The 20,101-nt window shown below is 38.1% G+C and overlaps 1 long non-coding RNA gene across 1 annotated transcript in view; it reads right to left on the reverse strand.

Annotated features, from left to right (window-relative positions):
* Positions 1–1,962: 1,962 nt before the first annotated feature.
* Positions 1,963–20,101, reverse strand: part of LOC147571996 (uncharacterized) — a 39,231-nt gene continuing 21,092 nt past the window's right edge. The window contains exon 4 of the long non-coding RNA XR_015246719.1: positions 1,963–3,043. This is a non-coding gene — a long non-coding RNA (uncharacterized LOC147571996). The remainder of the gene's footprint in view (positions 3,044–20,101) is intronic.

Consider the following 20,101-nt stretch of genomic DNA (forward strand, 5'->3'; position numbering starts at 1 on the left):
ACCCACCGGACAACTGACAGCTCTCTGTGAACAGATTTCATCCAGTCCCTGCCCATCACGAGGCATGTACAAAGGCTGGGTTCAGAGCCTGCATCCACTAACTCTGTTGTCCTCAAAAGACCAACGCCAGGTAACATGACCAGAGGACTGCCTTTGCCAAGACAAAGATTGCCAAAGGATGCTTCAAGGGAACATTTTATTGGGCAGATGCTACTTTGCTGTTGAGACCATCCTACTCAAAGCATACGCCAACATAATTCTCTCTGAATACCATGATATTATAGAGATGACTTTTGTCTTCAGTGAAAATAAAAAGAGCTGACCACAAAATCCTATATACAAAAAAGGTCTGTTGTCCATCATTTCCTCTCACAAAAATCTATTGATTAGCACTTCTATAAAATGACCGTTGATATTCTCACTGATGGCACTAAGTTTCTGTGTTTCTGAAACATTTAAGACTTGGTAATAGAGTTGGTTGCTATATGCATTATTTCGGTTACTTGTTTTTTTTTATACTGTTGAGCCTTAGTGTAACTAACAGAAGAAACAGCTAAATAATTAAAAGTAGTTGCTTTTGGGGAACGGTACCTGGAGCAGGAAGTGGTCAGGGAAGGGGTGTCAAAAGGGGTGGGGAAGGTAGAAAACAGAGTAGCTGGTTTTCATTATGAGCCTTTCAATCTCATTTGGTTATTAACCGTTTTGCATATATTTCTTTTATTTAACATTTATTAAAAGTTAGAGATGCCTCCAAACTTTACGGCTTATGCAACATCTTATCTCCTCAGTTGCCTCATGGAGTAGACTTACATGCCCTTTCTTCTTTATTTAATAGCTGGTTATTTGACTTGGGCACATCATTTAAACATTCCAAGTATTAACTCATCTATGATAGTAGGGCTAATTTTACTGCCCTCTTGATAACACGAGATTTTATATATCAACCTAAGTGATATGGAACAATTTAAACATCTATGGGCCATGGATCCTTTTATAGCTACAGTAATTGTCATTGTTTTCATGCCTATTCATAATTTGTTGTAAAGGCAGGCTTGAAGCACAGCTGTTTTGTCATCGTGTGTAGAAATCCACTGAAAATAATGTAAGGTTGTTTGTGGTTTTATTGACCTCATCTCAAACTTTGATCCTGTACTATCATTGATCACACCATGACATTTATTATACCCTGAATTCAAAAAGCAATCATTATATTTTACCTACACACAAGAATAATGACTTTATTATTACATATTTTAATAATCATTTTTATATATAATTTGTGGGGTTTGTAATTACTTAACATTGTGATAATGATATCATAATAATTTTATTAGCAATTTGAAATTTGGAAACAAGATAGAAATTGATGGCTGAATTATACACTTAAGCTTTATTGATCATACTTTCCTTCTCTTTAATTTTAACCAGACTGTATTATTGAACTTGAACATCTTCATATGCTTTCCTATATCTAATTGCATGATTTCTGCTTTGTCTTTGATTTTGAAATGCTTCACAAAGATCTTTTATTTTCTATTCTTCAGGAGACTCTAATCTTGAATGTAAATGTAACCATTTTTCAGAGCATCTGTCCCCATTAGGTTTCCACATAGATTACTGTATTCAAATTGAAAAAATAACCTGAATATTTTTCTACACACGTTCATTGGAAATTTGGAATCGAATCCCAAATTGGAATGTTTTACTCATCCCCAAAATGATCCATCTCACTTTTTAAAAAGTATAATTACTAGAAGTAGCATAAAGAAAAGGACAAAAAGAGAAAAGCGTGGCTTGAAAACATAAAAACAAAGTGAAAAATTAGAACAAAAATTAAGACAATAAAAGAAAAAGAATAAAGACAAAGCATGTGAGATAGATAATTTTATCCTCAATTCTTATGTGTTAATTTTAGTATAAGTTATTTGATTACAAAAGTAAGACAAAAATAAGCAACATAAAAATAAATGCAAATTCTTAAATTTTTCATGTATTTAAAAAATGCTAAATTCCAGGGGCTCCTGGGTGGCTCAGTCGGTTAAGCGTTGGACTTTGACTCAGGTCATGAACTCGCGGTTTGCGAGTTCGAGCTCAGTGTCGGACTCTGTGCTGACAGCTCAGAGCCTGGAGCCTGCTTCAGATTCTGTGTTTCCCTCTCTCTGTTTCTCCCCTGCTCACACTGCCTCTCCCTCTCTCTCGCTCTGTCTGTCTCTCTCAAAAATAAAGATTAAAAATTAAAAAATAATTAAATAATAAAATTAAAATGCTAAAACGTGACAACATTAGATAAAACTGTTAAGAAAATGATACAATCCCACTGTCATGTTGTTGGTTTTCACGTGCATTACTTAATCCAAGCACACACTGGAAAACATACAACTGTCTGAACACAGTCAAACCTTTACTTGCAACTAATTTCCTTTAGTTCTAAAATGTTCTCATTTGTGGAATTTTTCTTTTGCCGTTTCAGTTAAGCCACTTGATGTTCTGATAGTCACAACCAAAATATTATTACAGAAATTAATCATTTCTTCTACTCATCTTAATATGCTATAAATAACTTACTAATTAGCTATATTTTTAGATCTTTTTTTCCAAATAAACTGTGGCTGCTATGAACAGCAAGTTGTTTATTTTTTTTAATCCTCAGAGCTGCACTTTAGAAACGAAAAACTGATGTCGGTGCCAATTCAAAACATAGTCATTTCTTAAACTATTGTCTTGTATCACTCTAAAATTTCTCCAAATTTCCTCATGTTTACTTTAATGAAAAAGTGTGGAATTTTCATCCTTTTATTTCCTTGCTTCCGTTAGTTTGTTTTTAATAACATAAGGACCGCATGGAGATTTTTTTTAAGTTTTTTTTTAAAAATCCAAACTACACAGAAGTAAGTAGAACAAAAATTTGAAGTATCTCTTCATGTGCTTATCTCATCCCTTTGCCAGAAGTTATTGATGCTGCTAATTTATTCCAGACTTTCTCTATCCATGTACAAATGTACCACGTTGACTGATGTCTCACTGTTTCTCAAAGGCATGGTCTCTGGAATGGAAGATAATAAAAGAAAATTAATTAATATTAATTGAATAATTACTTTGTGCTACTAACAATTTAGTTTATCATCCCAGAATGTTATTTTTACCTGAACTTTTTTAGAGAAATTATAAATTAAAACAAAAATTAGGTAGTATGGAATAGAACACGAAATATTCATTGCTTAAAAAGATGATGTAATGGTGCTTTAGGAAAATTTCTTCAGTATGGGACATTTGGGTATGTGACCTTACATGCCTCATCACCCTTGCCCACTTACCATGATTGTTCTCCACCTGTAGGGGCTATTCATTAACAAAAAAAACCTGTCCTTATACTAAGGGCAAGACTGTTTTTTGTATCTAATCTAAATAATAAGGTGTGTGGTAAGTAAATGTCACCATTCCCATAAAAAGATGGAGTTTCCTTTGGAAAGAATGTGCATCTACTGAGACAGAAAGTAATGTTAGTATTAGTATTAATCTAACAACCAACTTTACTGAGTAACTACTATGTGCCAGGAACTGTTCTGGGTGAAGGAAATAGAACACTAAACAGGACAAGGAAAGCTACTATTCTAACTGAGCTTACATTCAAATGAGGAGAGGTAAGCAGTACAAATAAATAAGCGGAAGGAAAGCACTGAAGGTGATATGTGCAATGAAGAGAATTTCAGTAGGTTGATTTGACAGGATGTGAATTTTGAATTAGTAGGCCACGAAAGGCCTCTTAAGATGAGGTGACAGGAAGTGGCATGAGGGTGAGCCTTCTAGGCAGACAGGAGAGCTGTCACAAGTGTACTTAGATACAGTGAGCTTGGAACGCTCAGGTGACATGAGGTCCCAATGACTGAAGAGGCCAGATGCATAAGGATCTGTAAACAAAGGTGAGAAGTTGAGAGTTTAAATGCATTGGATGAGATACCACCTCACACCTGTCAGAATGGCTAAAATTAACAACACAAGAAACAACAGGTGTCGGGGAGGATGGGGAGAAAGGGAAATGCTCTTGTACTGTCGGTGGGAATGCAAACTGAGGCAACCACTGTGGGAAACACTATGGAGGTTCCTAAAAAAACTAAATTGCTATGATCCAGCAATTGCACATTTAGGTATTTACCCAAAGAATACAAAAATAAAGATTCAGTGGGGTACATGCGCCCCAATGTTTATAGCAGCATTATCTACAATAGCCAAACTACGGAAACAGTTCAGTGTCTATTGGGTGATGAATGGATAAAGAAGATGTTGTATATATCTATATCATTATCGATATCGATAGTGAAATATTACTCAGCCATCAAAAAAAATGAAATCTTGCCATTTGCAATGAGGTGGGTGGCGCTAGAATGTATTATGCTGAGTGAAATAAGTCAATCAGAAAGACAAATACCGTATGATTTTACTCACATGTAGAATTTGAGAAACAAAACAGATGAACATATGGGAAGGGGGCAGGGAGAAGAAAGGGAAACAAACCACAAGAGACTCTTAACCATAGAGAACAAACTGAAGGTTGCTGGAGGGAAGTGGGTGGCAGATGGGCTAGATGGGTGATAGGTATTAAGGAGGGCACTTGTGATGAGCACTTGGTGCCATATGCAAGTGACAAATCACTGAACTCTACTCCTGAAACCAAAAACAAACAAAACAAACAAAATATGTTGGGAAGCCACTGGAGGATTTTAAGCAGAGATATAGTATGATGTGCTTCATGTTTTAGAAAATGACTCTCCTTTGTGGAAAAAGAATCACAGGAGGTCAAGATAGGTAACGAGGTGGGTTAGGAGCCAACTGTGGTAAAACAGGCAACGATAATGCTGGCTGGACTTGGGTACCCAGAATCCAGTCCTGTGGTTCTCCAATCTCAAGTTGAGGGTCAAACACAGAAGGACCTAAGAATGGAGATCTGGGGGTAAGAGAAGAAAAATAGAGAAGAGCGGAGGTTGAGCTGTGATTACAACAATTACTATAAATTGCTGTATTTGTAAGCATTTGCGGAGCAGAGCCAGGAAATGTTCTGAGTATTATCTTGCACATTCCTTATGGCAACGCATGAGGTAGGTACTATTATTACCACCTTCTACAGCTGAGCACACTGAAGCACGGGGTGGGTAAGTAAACTGTCCGACCTCCTTGCAGGATGGGATGGAGACAATTCACATCTGGGAGGTTGGCCACCAGCCCCACATTCTAACCCCCTCCCCGAACCATCTGCAAAAGGCAACGGAGGCAATGCTTGCTCTACTCTCCAGAAGGCATAGAGAGATCAGAAGGATAGGTGTTCCTGGGCCCGGTGTGTGTCAGAGCACCCCTGCCATGGCAACTTTGGAAATAATGGCTGTGCATACAGGTAAAGAGATTTGATTGACTGAAAACACACCGTGGTGGCAAAAGGATCTATGAGAATTGAGAGACACCAAGGAAGGGAGACTTCCTCTTGGACCCGGAGACCCGCGAAATTCTGTCAGGCACTACCTCTCAGGGACTCTTAGATCAAACACTTCTCTTCATACAGGGTCACCGGATTCAAATGGTGATGTGTCCTGGCCACTGCCGGTCAGTGGACGGACCAGGAGATGAAGACAGACCAGCTTTCTGCATTTTAACAGTGAAACTTTATGGTTGAGACTCACTGAGCATGACTCTGCAGACAAGACTTTCCAGTTCTCCTCTGCTTGGAGCAAATAGCTATAGCTGAACAATGTCACTTCACCAGTAAGTTTAAAACCCAGTTTTTAGCCAACTAGGTCTAGCTACTTTCTTCACCACAGCATACTACCTCTTCAAAGAATAAACACATGCCATGATTTGGAATAATTTACTATCCCTTACGTCACTTTTGAAATAGAAGTTCCCACAAATACACTGAGTGAAGGCAGAATTATCAGAATCAGAATTTTAAAAATTGGTTGCCTCTTGGGGCGCCTGGGTGGCGCAGTCGGTTAAGCTTCCGACTTCAGCCAGGTCACGATCTCGCGGTCCGTGAGTTCGAGCCCCGGCTCTGGGCTGATGGCTCGGAGCCTGGAGCCTGTTTCCGATTCTGTGTCTCCCTCTCTCTCTGCCCCTCCCCCGTTCATGCTCTGTCTTTCTCTGTCCCAAAAATAAATAAACGTTAAAAATTGGTTGCCTCTAGTTCAAAGGAGATGGGGGGGGGTGCGTGGGTGGCTCAGTCGGTTGAGCATCCGACTTCGGCTCAGGTCATGATCTCACGGTTCGTGGGTTCAAGCCCTGCATGGGGCTCTGTGCTGACAGCTCAGAGCCTGGAGCCTGCTTCCGACTCTGTGTCTCCCTCTCTCTCTGGCCCTCCCCTGCTCATGCTCTGTCTCTCTCTCTCTCAGAAATAAACATTAAAAAAATTCAAAGGAGATAGGAATTTATAGGGATTGGAATGTATAATGATCAATATTTGCCATAATACCTTAGCAGTGCCTTTTAATCATACTACAAATACCTAAGTCCAAAAGATCATCAGGAACGAATACTAGTGGAATGTACTACTGGAGTACTAGTCCCAGTGGAGTAAATTATTGACACTAATCTACTGTGTTGTGGGTTGAATTGTGTCCTCCCTAAAAGATAGGTTGAAAATCCAACTCCTGGTACCTGTGAGTGTGACCTTATTTGGAAATAGGTCCAAATCCTTGCAGATGTAATTAAGATACATATTCAGATGAGGTCACTCTGGAGTAGGATGGACCCTTATTCCAATCTGACTGGTGTCCATATTAGAAAAGAAGAGACACAGGGGTGCCTGGGTGGCTAAGTCAGAAACTCTTGATTTCGGCTCAGGTCATGATCTCACGGTAGTGAGCGTTAAGCTCCATGCTAGACGTGGAGCCTGCTTAAGACTCCCTCTCCTTCTTCCTCTGCCCCTCCCGTGTTTGCTCCCTCTCTCTCTCTCTCTGTCTCTCTCTCTCAAAAAAAAAAAAAAAAAAGAGAGAGAGAGAGAGACAGAAGAGAAAAAAGAGATCCAGAAAGAGTCGTGCAGGAGAAGAAACATCATGTGAAGACACAGATACACATAAGGAAGAAGGTTCCTTGTCATGATGGAGGCAGAGAGTAAAGTCATGCTGCTGCAAGCTAAGGCATGGCTGGGATGACCCACAACCACCAGAAGTGAGAAGAGAGACAACATATCCTGCTGACACCTTATTTCTGGACTTCTAGTCTCTTGTGAGAGAATAAATTTCTGTTACTCTAAGCTACTGGAGTTAGCGGTAATTTGCTACAGCATTCTTAGAAAAACTATAAACGCGTACTGCTAAAGGAATCCTAAGAGACTTTACCGTACTTCAAGCTACATGGTCATTCACATCAGGATGGAAATCACCGTTGCTTCCATTTTCACTAGCCTTTGAAGATAGACACGGTATCTGTTTACTCTTTGTTTTCATAATGTTAGAAATGAATTGCTTTCCTTGTTATTCCAACCCACACAAACCCCTAAGGAATACTACTTAATTCATAGTTTGGTCAGGTAAGTATCATGGATCTTGCTCATGCTGGTCTGGCGGCATGGTTTCCTCCTAGATCCAGTGAGAAGTCAACCTTACTGTCTTGAAGAAATACATTATCTTCTGAGTCTTACAAAATGTCCGAATAAAACAAAGTCAAGAGGAAAAAATAAAAGCAATTTGGGACCTCATATTCCCATGTCTGCCCTGGAACACTTCCCCGTCTTCCTGCCTCGAACACTGTCGTGGACAGTGGTACCCTCTCACCCAGAATCCTCTTTACGACATAGTGTTCAGAGAACGAACAGCCGAGATGCCTTCAAAAGATGTATTGAGAAGAAGAGGCTGTTTTGTCCTGGAGAATGGGTGGGGGGACGTAGAGAGGGAGTTTCAGAAACCTACTCATTCAGAAGGGGTCTGAGGAAATTGTGAGGCTGGATGATTTACTCAACCGGTCTATACCTCCATGTACTCTGCCCTACAAGGTGGCAATAAACAGTACCCACCTCGTGGGTTGCTATAAGGAATGTGCAAGATAATACTCAGAACATATTTAGAATTCTTGTATTTGCTGGTGAAAATATGAAATGCCACTTTAGAAAAACAGTTTTCACTTCTTCAAAAGGCTCAACAAAGAGTTACCACAGGACCTGGCAATCTACTTCCAGGCCTATACCCAAGAGAAATGAAACCCACGTCCCCGCAAACGCTCGCACAAATGTTCGTACCGGCATTATTCACAACAGCCAAAAGGGGGAAACAAATTCAGTGTTCGTTAATTGATGAATGAGGAAACAAAAGTTGTGTTTCCATACAGGAGAATGTCGTTTGGAAATAAAAACTAAAGTGCTGATACATGTGACGGTACGGGTAAGTCTGGAACACGTTTGGCTAATTGAAAGAAGCCAGTAACGAAAAACCAAATAGGATTCCATTTACGTGAAATTTCCAGAATAGGTAAAAGCCACAGAGACAGAAAGTAGACTTGTTTCCAGTGACTGGAGGAGAGGAATGAGGAAGCACGGGGATATTAAAAATATTCTAAATTTAGGGACCGTCCGGGTGGCTCAGTCGGTTAAGCAACTCTGCACAGTGCAGAGCCTGCTTGGAATTCTTCCTCTCTGTCCCTCCCCCATGCTCGGTCTCTCTCTCTCTCTCTCTCTCTCTCTGAAAATAAATAAATAAACTTAAAAAATGATTTTTAAAATGTTTAAACTTAGATTGTGGTGATAGTTGCACAATTTTGTCAATATACTAAAATCTACTTAGCTGTATACTTTTTTTAAGGTGTACAGTGTGATGTTTTAAAATACATATACAGGGGCGCCTGGGTGGCTCAGTCGGTTAAGCGTCCGATTTCGGCTCAGGTCACGATCTCACGGTATGTGAGTTTGAGCCCCGAGTCGGGCTCTGTGCTGACTGCTCAGAGCCTGGAGCCTGTTTCCGATTCTGTGTCTCCCTCTCTTCTGACCCTCCCCTGTTCATGCTCTGTCTCTCTCTGTCTCAAAAATAAATAAACGTTAAAAAAAATTAAAAAAATAAAATAATATACATATACATTATAAAATGATTACCACAATCGAAATAATTAACATGTTCATCACATCACAGAGCTTTCTGTGAGTGTGAGAGAAAAGTTAAAATCTACTCTCTTAGCAAATTTTAAGTAAACAAAACAGTATAATTAAGTGCAGCCATCACACTGTATGTTAGATCTCCAGAATGTATTCATTTTGCAAACCTGAAACTTTACATTCTCTGATGAACTTTTCTCCATTTCTCCCCACCCCCCCATCCCTGATTACCACCATTCTGTTCTCTGTTTGGATGAATTCGACTTTTTCAGATTCCACAAGTAAGTGAGATCATGCAGTACTTGTATTTCTGTGTCCGGCTTATTTCCCTTTAGCATAATGCTCTCTGGTCTCATCCTTGTTGTCATAAATGGCAAGCTTTCTTTGTTTTTTAAGGCTGAATAATATTCCATCTCTATACATACCACATTTTCTTGATCCATTCATATGTCAATGCTTAGGTAGACCATTTCACGTCTATTATGAATAATGCTGCATTGAACATATCTCTTCCAGATACCAATTTCATTCCCTTTAGAATATACTGGGAGGTTGGGTTGCCAGATCATGCAATAGCTATATTTTTAATCTTTTGAGGAACCTCCATACTGTTTTCCAAAATGAAAGTACCAATTCCTACTAACAGTGCACAAGGATTCTTTTTCTCCCCCACATTGTCACCAACACTTGGTTTTTTGTTTTGTTGTTGTTTATATTTTTGAAAAAGCCATTTGAAGAGGCATGGGGTGATGACTCATTGTGATTTGGATTTGCCTTTCCTTGTGATCAGTGATATTGAATGCCTTTTTATATACCTCTTGGCCATTATATATATTCTTTTGAAAACTGTCTATTCAGGTCCTTCGCCCATTTTTTTCACTGGGTTATTTATTTCCTTGCTACTGCATTGTTTTAGCTCCTTATATATTTGTATATGAACTCCTTATCAGATGTATGGTTTGCAAATATTTTCTCCCATTCCATGCATTGTCTCTTTACTCTGTCGATTGTTTCCTTTCTTGTGCAAAAGCTTTTTAGTTTGATGCAACCTTATTTATTTTTGCTTTTGTGGTCGGTGTTTTGTTGCCATATTCAAAAAAACCATTGCCAGACCAATATCGAAAAGATTTTCACCTATGTTTTCTTCCAGTAGTTTTAGTTTCCAGACCAATATTTATTAAATAATATTTATTATTAATATTATCAAATGGGTAAATGGTATCATATGTGAACTATATGCCAATAAAGCTGGTTTTTAAAAATCAGTTCAAAAAAAGAATAAGTCAATGACTTATAAAAGATTATACTTGGGGTGCCTGGGTGGCTCAGTCGGTTAAGCATCTGACTTTGGCTCAGGTCATGATCTCATGGCTCGTGAGTTTGAGCCCTGCACTGGGCTCTGTGCTGACAGCTCAGAGCCTGGAGGCTGCTTCAGATTCTGTGTCTCCCTCTCTCTCTGCCCTTCCCCTGCTCATTCTCTCTCTCTCTCTCTCTCTCAAAAATCAATAACCATTAAACATTTTTTAAAATAAAATAACAGATTATACTGTATTTTAATGTAACAGAAAAAGTAATTTAAAACTGTATTCACTGGGATGCCTGGGTGGGTTCAGTTGGTTAAGTGGGTCTGACTTCGACTCAGGTCAATATCTCATGGTTCATGAGTTTGAGCCCCACATGTCTGTCTCCCTCTCTCTCTCTCTCTCTCTGCCCCTTCCCCACTTGCGCTCTCTCTCTCTCTCTCTAAAAATAAATAAATAAGCTGTAAAAACAAAAAAATCCCAAAAATACTAGCCACATTTACAGACAAATGAGCAAACTTAAAAACAAAAAAACTGTGTATTCATTTCCTAGAGCCGCCATAGCAAAGTACCACAAACCGGGTGGCTTAAAACAACAGCAATTTATTATCCCACAGTTCTGGAAGGCTAGAAGTTCAAAGTCCAAGTGTCAGCCAGATTGGTTTTTTCTGAGAAAGAATCTTTTCCTTGCCTATTTCCTAGCTCCTGGGGGATGCCAATCATCTTTGGCATTCTGTCTTATACGTGCATGCCTCCAGTTTCTGTCTTCATATTTATATGGCCTTCTCCTTCTTGTCTTCATATGGCCACCTTCCCTCTTTGTCTCTGTCTTCTCTTCTTATAAAGACACCAGTTATATTGGATTGGGGCCTAGCCTTAAGATGTCATCTTAGTCTAATTACAGCTGCAAAGACCCTCTTTCCAAAGAAGGTCACATTCACAGGTACTGGGGATGAAAACTTTGACATATCTTTTGGGGGGACAAAACTCATTCTGTAACAGACTGTCCGTTATTTCAATTGATTCTCTTATCTAAGTCCCTTGTTTTCAATAGTTCAATGTTAAGAATGAAGTAGGTACTAAATAAATATTCATTGACTGATTAAACCATTCAATCTATAGAGCTGTCTACTTTAATTTGAAAGACCTTTAGGGATAGAGTCTATAATCTTACTTGAATTTATGTCCTAATGTTTAATTAAAGGAGTACTTCCTTCTAATCAAAGGCTTTGCATTTGCATTCTTTGCCAAAATAACTAGCTGATGGATTGTTTGCTGAATTGATCCAATCAGTCATTTAGGTGGAACTCTGTTAACTGGTGAACTCAGTCAGAATGATCTTGAAGGTATAGCCATGTTGACTCACCTTCTTTTAAAACAGTTTAAGCTCAGGGCGCCTGGGTGGTGCAGTCGGTTAAGCGTCCGACTTCAGCCAGGTCATGATCTCACGGTCCGTGGGTTCGAGCCCTGCGTCGGGCTCTGGGCTGATGGCTCAGAGCCTGGAGCCTGTTTCTGATTCTGTGTCTCCCTCTCTCTCTGCCCCTCCCCCGTTCATGCTGTGTCTCTCTCTGTCCCAAAAATAAATAAATGTTGAAAAAAAACAAACAAACAAAAAAACAGTTTAAGCTCATTTCCTCTTGCTTTGTCCTCTGTGGAGATAGAGAATGTTCTTCTGATAGTAATCCTTTATCCTTCTAATATCCAGACCAAACAATCCCAAATTCTGTAACCTTTCATTTGAGTCCATACATGGATTTTTAAGACCCACCAAATACATAAGAAATATTTATCTGATAAATTTTATTTAAAAGGTAACTAATTACACTGCCCTCTATACCTATGTTACTCTACATTAAAAAGAAAAACACATAAAAATTTCACTTAGACTTCTTCAAATATTGTATGCTTGTTGAAAGACTTTTTTTTTTTACCATGGATCACAAGCCATTTGCTATTTTTTCATCTATATTACCCCCCCACCACCAGCTTTCTTGAAATTTCTTCCATGATTAAAAGGCATAATCATCTTCTAAGATTAAAAAGCATAACTTTGGACTACCAAAAGTAAAATATTTGGCTTCAGAATTTTTCTGCTTATCATTATAAACAAACATATACCTTTTTTTGAAAATTCCGGAGGTAATTGACTAAAACATACCTTCACTTGTACTTTAATTCTTAATTATCTTGCAAAAGGAAGTTACGTATAACTTCTTTGTTCAGGTATGTTGAATGTTGAGTCAATACTAGAAAACCTGTTCTGAAATATATTAGAGATGGCCCATCTACTCTTTGTATTTATATCACTACCTGGGTCCTCATTGCAGCTTACATTTCATTTTAAGTAGGTTGAACATAAAATAAATTTGAATATTAGGCATAAGTATGTGTTGTTTGGGAGGAACCATTTTACTAAATATATTCAGAACCATAAAATATTTTATTGATTCTGGTTCATTTACAGAACAGGAAGTAGAAATGGAGCCAATCATTTTAAGGGCTGTAAATGGCTTTTTAGAGCATTCCAAATGTATAGGAAAATATCTAAATGTATTTCATCTTGTTTCTGAGAAACATTTTATTTAATTTAGAGCAATTAACTATGAGAAAGAATCGATGTTTCACTAGATAAAGAGGTAGATTTTCTTTATATGTGGCATGAAGAGGTTTACAATGATTTTTTTTTCTCTTTTTTTCTTTTTCTTTTTCTTTTTCTCTTTTTTTACCTTACAGTCCTGTGAATGGGAATCTCTCCCAGTGCTGAGTATCATTGATCCTGTCTCCATTTCTGCCTCCTGGATTCTGTTCCCAGCTCCTATCCGTCCTGCCTTCTTCTCTGGTTCTCAACTTAATTCTCTTACAGTTACAAGCCAGTTATAGGCTAACTTCACTAGGGAAACTTTTTGTACTGAATACCAGGGCGTTTGCCTGGATTCGAAGAGGGGACAGGGAAGGAATGATCTGGTCTGTTATCGCTGGACTGATGGTCTCATGAAGCACTCTACACAATGTACTATCTTTTACTAGGAAGTAAACTTAAGATTTATATTTTTCTCCTAACATGAACAACAAGTGGATGCTTTATGTGCAGTTGTATTAGGAATGCCCCTATATGCTACCCAGATCTCTCAAGCGGACGTATGTGGAGCTTTTAACAGAATTATTGTTGGGGTAATTCAGATGAAAATCAACGAGGGCCTTCCTTAGAGTCTCCATTTTAGGTGCAACTATGTCCCTCTCCTGAAATGAGAGTACTTTGAAAACAGAGGTCATGACCCACTCATCCCAGTATCTTCAGTGCCTAGAAAATGTCTTCAAAATTGGGAATTCAATAAATACTACTTGTTGTTTTGCCTCTGCTTTTGATTGCATATATCACAAATAAAGCTCAAACCTTCTGAATACTCTCCCCCTTCCAGAGGTAAAAGCTATTATGAATACAATGTTTATTTTTCCTGAAGATATTTTTATACTTTTTTAATATAATAGATCATATATCCGTATACAGGATGATACTGATTTAATAAGTAATTACACCTTATATAAATGGTATCAGATAATAGATGTTATTTTAGAACATTTTTGTTCAACATCACATTTGCAAAATATATCCATGTTGGAATGCTTTTCTCTCTAGTTAATTGATTTTAACTACGGCCTATTATTTGACTATACTTAAATGTTGAATTTTGTCAAATGCTTATGTGTCCATTCATATATTTACATTTTTTTCCTCTTTAATCTGGAAATATGATGTGTTGTGTGAATGCACTTGTTTCTGGTGGGAAATCATTTTTGCATTTCAGGAATGCATGCTATATTCTCTTTGGTCTGATATTAATATTTCTAGAATAACTTTATTTTGGTTATGATTTTCAGAGTACATACTCAACTATTTGTTCCATTTCTTGATTATTAATTCTTCTATATGTTCTCAGTAACACATTTTTAGTCTAGTTTGAGACTGGACTTTGATACTAGACTAGACTCTTTTAATAAGAGAGTTGAATATGTTTATACTTGTGATTGACATACTTGGCCGTATTTCTATTTTTTCCATTTTTTGCTTTCCAATTAATATTTTGTATTTGCATTTTTTCTCTAACATTCTTCCACTTATGGATCATTAATACTTTCTAATGCTGTTTAGTTTCTATATGATTTGGAAGCTATTGATTTCATTTCTTTTAGTAGTTACTTTAAATTTTTGACAGAAAAACTTAGTTTAAGACCTTTAAGAACTTAGTTAAAAACTTCAGCTAAGAAATGGTGAAGATATTAGAGAAAATATTTGTAAAACATTATATCCAGAAAGGGACTTGTATTCAGAATATACAGAGAACTTTCTAAACTGAACAATAATTAGAAAACAAAGCCACCCAGTTTAAAAGATGGGTAAGCGATCAGAATAGACACTTCACCAAAGAAGATATACAGATGGCATAAATGAAACTATAGTGATGAATATATGTCATTATGCAAATTGTTTTTAAATAATTAATAATTACTTGAAGTTATTTATTAATTCAAATCCCAGAGAACTGTACAACACAAAGAGAGGATCTTAACATAACTATCAACTATACTTAATAATAATATATTGGGGTGCCTGGGTGGCTCAGTCTGACTCCTGATTTTGGCTCAGGTCATGATCTCATGGTTGTGCCATCAAGACTTATGTCAGGCTCTGTGCTGGGTATGGAACCTGCTTAAGATACTCTCTCCCTCTCTCTCTGCCTCTCCCCTGCTCATGCATACTCTCTCAAGATAAAAAAAAAAAAAATCAATATTGGTTCATTCATTATAACAAATATACCACATTAAAGCAAAATGTTAATAATAAACCAAACTCTGCATGTACACAAGGGGTAGGAGTAGGTAGGTATATGGAAGTCTATGTACAATCTGTTCAATTATTCTGTAAATCTAAAACTGTACTAATATAACACAGTTTATTATTTATTTTTTTAATTGTTTTAGGTCATCTATATACATAAGATGTATAATAAGATACACAAAATTATCTATATACATAAGTTAATCTCTTTATGGAGAAATAATATTGTTTTTAACAAATGGTAATAGAACATCTATATGCCAAAAAAAGTGAACTTAAACCCTTACTTAATACCATACAAAATATTTAGCTTAAAAAGGATTATAGTCCTAAATGTATAACCTAAAACCATAAAACTTCTGGAAGAAAACACAGGAGAAAAATGTATGTTAGGTTAGGCAATAATTTCTTAGTTTGCACAAAAAATGCAAATCATAAAAAAAAAAAAATGGATAAATTGGAATTCCTCAAAATTTAAAACTACTTTTCAAAATACACTGCTAAGAAAATTAGAAGATTGGGGTGCCTGGTTGGCTCAGTCAGCTAACATTAGACTCTTGATTTGGGCTCAGGTCATGATCTCACAGTTCATGGGATCAAGCCCCACCTTGGGCTCTATGCTGACAGTGTAAAGCCTACTTGGGATTCTCTTTCTCCCTCTCTCTCTGCCCCTCTCTTGCTCATGCTCTCTCTCTCTCTCTCTCTCTCTCTCTCTCAAAAAAATAAATAATTTTTTAAAAAGAAAAGAAAAATAGAAGACACAAACTGAGAAAATATTTGAAAAATAAATATCTGATCAACGACTTAAATCTAGAATATATGAAGAACTCCTACAATTCACTGATAAGTAGACCAAAAAATGTCTTCAATAGTCAAAAGATTTGAACAGACAGTTCATTCAAGAAGTGTGGATAGCAAATATGCACATAAAATGATGCTCAACACCATCATTCATTACAGAAGTACAAATTAAAAACACAATGAAAAGGCACTGTATCTCTACTAGAATGACAATTAAAAACAAAAACAAAAACAGACCAGACCAAATCCTAGAAAAGTATGAAGTAACTGGAACTTTTGTACATTGTTCTTAGGAATGTAAAATAGTACAGCTGCTTTGGAAAACAATTTGGTAGTTCCATATAAAGTTAAATATTTACCTACCCTAAAACCCAGCGATTACACTTCTAGGCCTTTACCCTTGAGAAACAAAAACAAATGTCTACATAAAGACCTGTACACGAATGTTCATAGAAGAGTTGCTACAAATGGCAATAAAACAGAGATATCACAAGTTATAATACATATCCATACAAGGAAAAATATTTGGCAATACTGTTCATTGCTTTACCAGCTTTTGGGAGGGGCAGAATGCGATAGGATCATGGATCCCACGGATCCCATGTGCTACACCCACACTTGCTACAAAATGGATGCATTGTTGTGAGGCGATTTGTGTGATACTGTTTCACCGAATTAGACAATCTATATCATCTGAGAATCTAAGGACAGGAAGGATAAACTCTACCCAGAAGATATGTCAATTCTAGCCAAAATGAAATGCTGCCCCTCCTAGGCAAGATAGGGACCCATGTAATCAAAAAGCAAGTTGGTCTCTTTAAGACATAGCGCAAAAATGGGCTCAGCTTTGGTCGCTGTGGTGGCAGATTACACCTTGGCCATAGCAGTAGCTGGATCAAGTTTGGCGGGTGGGAGTCCATTTGCATGGACTCTATCCCTGCCCCTATGGCTGCTCCATTCAGAAGCCCACTGTTGCAGCAATGGATTAGCTAATGACGACAGCTTCTGGCCAAAACAAAATCGCTGAGTCATTCTGGCTGCTGGTTCCTCTCTTTCATGTTGGATATTCTCTGTTCCATACTAATTGTCATGTAAAGATACTCATGCCAGTTTCCCTAAGTCCAGGCACATGCTTCTTCTCCCGAATTCCTTCTCCTCGACCCTCCAGTCTCCGTCCTCCCAGGTTCCTGGGCAACTAGCCAAACCATTCATCACTGTTCATAAGTCCATGTATACTCTTTGTTGCGTTACTTCACTTTCCACACGAAACAGATGTTCCACTCAAAGCTCTTCCCATTGGGAGGATCTCCTCACACAACGCTCTTTTAGGGCCACTCCTGAATAGTCCACTTTTAACTTTAACCCACATAGAAAGTCAATTCATCCCTAACTTATGCTTGACCTTTCTCCTTCTTCCTCACCTTTCTTCTCCTTCCCCCCCACCGTGTAGCCATACATAGCGGATGATACGGAGTCCTGGGCCACGTGCTGTTGAAGGCTTCCTGTAGTTCTGGCCCCAATCTTGTCTGATCCTCTTTCCACATTATTAATGGATTGCACGGAACCTTCCTGACCTTATATCATGATGGCTCTTACAGAACACAGCTCATAAGAGTCAGCTCTGATCACTTGGTTATTTGAGTTTCCATGATCAGATGCTTCTTCTCATCAGGACTCAGGAACACTCCAGGGGCTATTTTTAAAGTGGAGTATAGTTTCACTTCGGCAGAGGTCATGGCCTCCCTCTGAAAACTTAGGAATCTTGGTTGTGATTTCCTATTGGGGCTTGCCTTAAATTCGAGAGACTTTTCGTACCACAGACAGCTTTAATACCATTGGACTTGCAAGGTTATATGAAGGTTAAGTGGTCCATGTGGCCAGACCGCTTGCCCCACAGCCTAGACCTGCTGCAGAACCTTTTCCTTCCTGGGCCCGACTTGGTAAATAAATCACAGCAATTTTCTCAAGTGTGAAATACGCTTCCTCCAGAATGCAAGAAGGCCTACCAAGCACTGTGCTTTCTTCTCGCTGATGGCAAAAGCCATCTAGTTCCATGGTCCAGATAGTTACTTACTACTTCCCTTAAATCTCTTAACTCCTGAGATATTATTCTTGCCAGTGTGTTCTTTTCTACTAGTATCAAATCCAGGGTCATCACCGGAAAGAAATTTAATTCTTTCACTGCTACATCAGCCTGGAGATATCAGGACTCCACGGACCAGCAGTGACGGAGTTCTCACTGTCAGCTGGTCAGGAAGTAATCCAGCTTTAATTTCCCATTGTAGAGTCTGCTTCCTGGGACCACTTCCCATCCCCAATGGTCCTATGTCAGGCTCCCTGGAAACAGACTCAGAGACAGAGATTTGCATGCCGAAGAGTTTTTGAGAAGTTCTATAAGTAGAAAGGAAAGCAGCACAGGGCAGGAGGAAAGTTGAAGTGAGATGCATTTGTAGCATAGACCTCAGCAGATCCCATGAAGTGTTATGAAGTTGGATGACACTTCAGAGTTGTCCAATTCTGGGGCAAATAAACCAGACTTTTGTATTCCCACATCAACCAGTTATTGAATATAGGCTACTTCTGAAAAAGGGCCTACTCACTCTGAGCAGCAATGGAATTTTTTTCTTGTAAGTCTAAAATTGGGGTGCCTGGGTGGCTCAGTCAGTTAAGCATCCAACTCTTTTTTTTTTTAATTTTTTTTTTAACGTTTATTTATTTTTGAGACAGAGAGAGACAGAGCATGAATGGGGGAGGGGCAGAGAGAGAGGGAGACACAGAATCGGAAGCAGGCTCCAGGCTCTGAGCTGTCAGCCCAGAGCCCGACGTGGGGCTTGAACTCATGGACCGCAAGATCGTGACCTGAGTCGAAGTCGGAGGCTTAACCGACTGAGCCACCCAGGCGCCCCTAAGCATCCAACTCTTGATAGCGGCTCAGGTCATGATCTCGCCATCATGGGATTGAGCCCCATGTAAGCTTCCACATTCAGCATGAGTTCTCTCAAATAAAGATTCTCTATCTTTCTGCCCCTCACCCCCTTGTGCTCTCTCTCTCTTTCTCAAAATACATAAACATTTTTTAAAAATAAAATAAAATTTTTTTAAGTCTGAAATTATTCAAAATTATTTTTGCTCAGATCACAAAGCCCTTAACTCTGGCTACACATTAACCACCCCTATTTTATATTTTGTACACACATACATTGTATTTTCCAATTAGTATATTATTGAATTTACTCATTTGCTCAAATTTTGGCTCAAAATTATCCCTCCTGCTTGGTGGTTGTTTTGGTATCTGATTGTTGCAATCTCTCTTAGTCTTTGTATGCCTGAAATGTCTTCATTTTGACCTCAATATTAAATGATAATTCAATTAGGTATAAAATTCTATGTTGGTAGTTATTTTTCCTAAACTGATTATATTGGTGCATCTCTGACATATACTGTTTCTGAGAAGTTTTTCTCTGAGAGTTATTCTTCCTTTGCATTTGCTGCAATGTATTCTTTTCTTTCTGCAACTGTTGTTAGATGTATACAGGAGCCTCTCCTTGTATTCTCCAGGTTCTTAAATATTCTTTCATATATATACTTCTCATCTCTAACACCACTGTTTTCTGGGTGAATTATTTATTACTCTCTTCCAATTTACTAATTCTTCCTTGCCTGTGTCTAACCTAGAGTGTATTCAGGGGCATCTGGGTAGCTTGGTCTTTAAGCATCTGACTTTAGCTGAGGTCATGATCTCATAGTTCGTGAGTTTGAGCCCCACGTCAGGCTGTGTGCTGACAGCTCAGAGCCTGGAGCCTGCTTCAGATTCTGTGTCTCCCTCTCTCTCCACCTTCCTCTGCTCACACTCTGTCTCTCTCTCTCTCTCAAAAATAAATAAACATTAAAAAAAAAAAAAACTTCAGAGTGTTTTCCACCTGTAGAGTTTTTAATTTCACTGCCTATCGTATTCATTTTCAGAATTTTTAACTAACTCTTTTTCATATCCAGCTCTTTTTTTGTTTCCTTTTATCCTGGGTTTTATTTAATTATTTCTTTGTTCTTTATGGATGTTATTCCTTTAGTCATCTCCCTGAACATCCTAAGCATATTTAT

This window comes from Puma concolor, chromosome F2 (genome assembly GCF_028749965.1).
Source record: "Puma concolor isolate L17-30 chromosome F2, mPumCon1.1.hap2, whole genome shotgun sequence".
In the NCBI taxonomy this organism is placed as follows: Eukaryota; Metazoa; Chordata; class Mammalia; order Carnivora; family Felidae; genus Puma; species Puma concolor.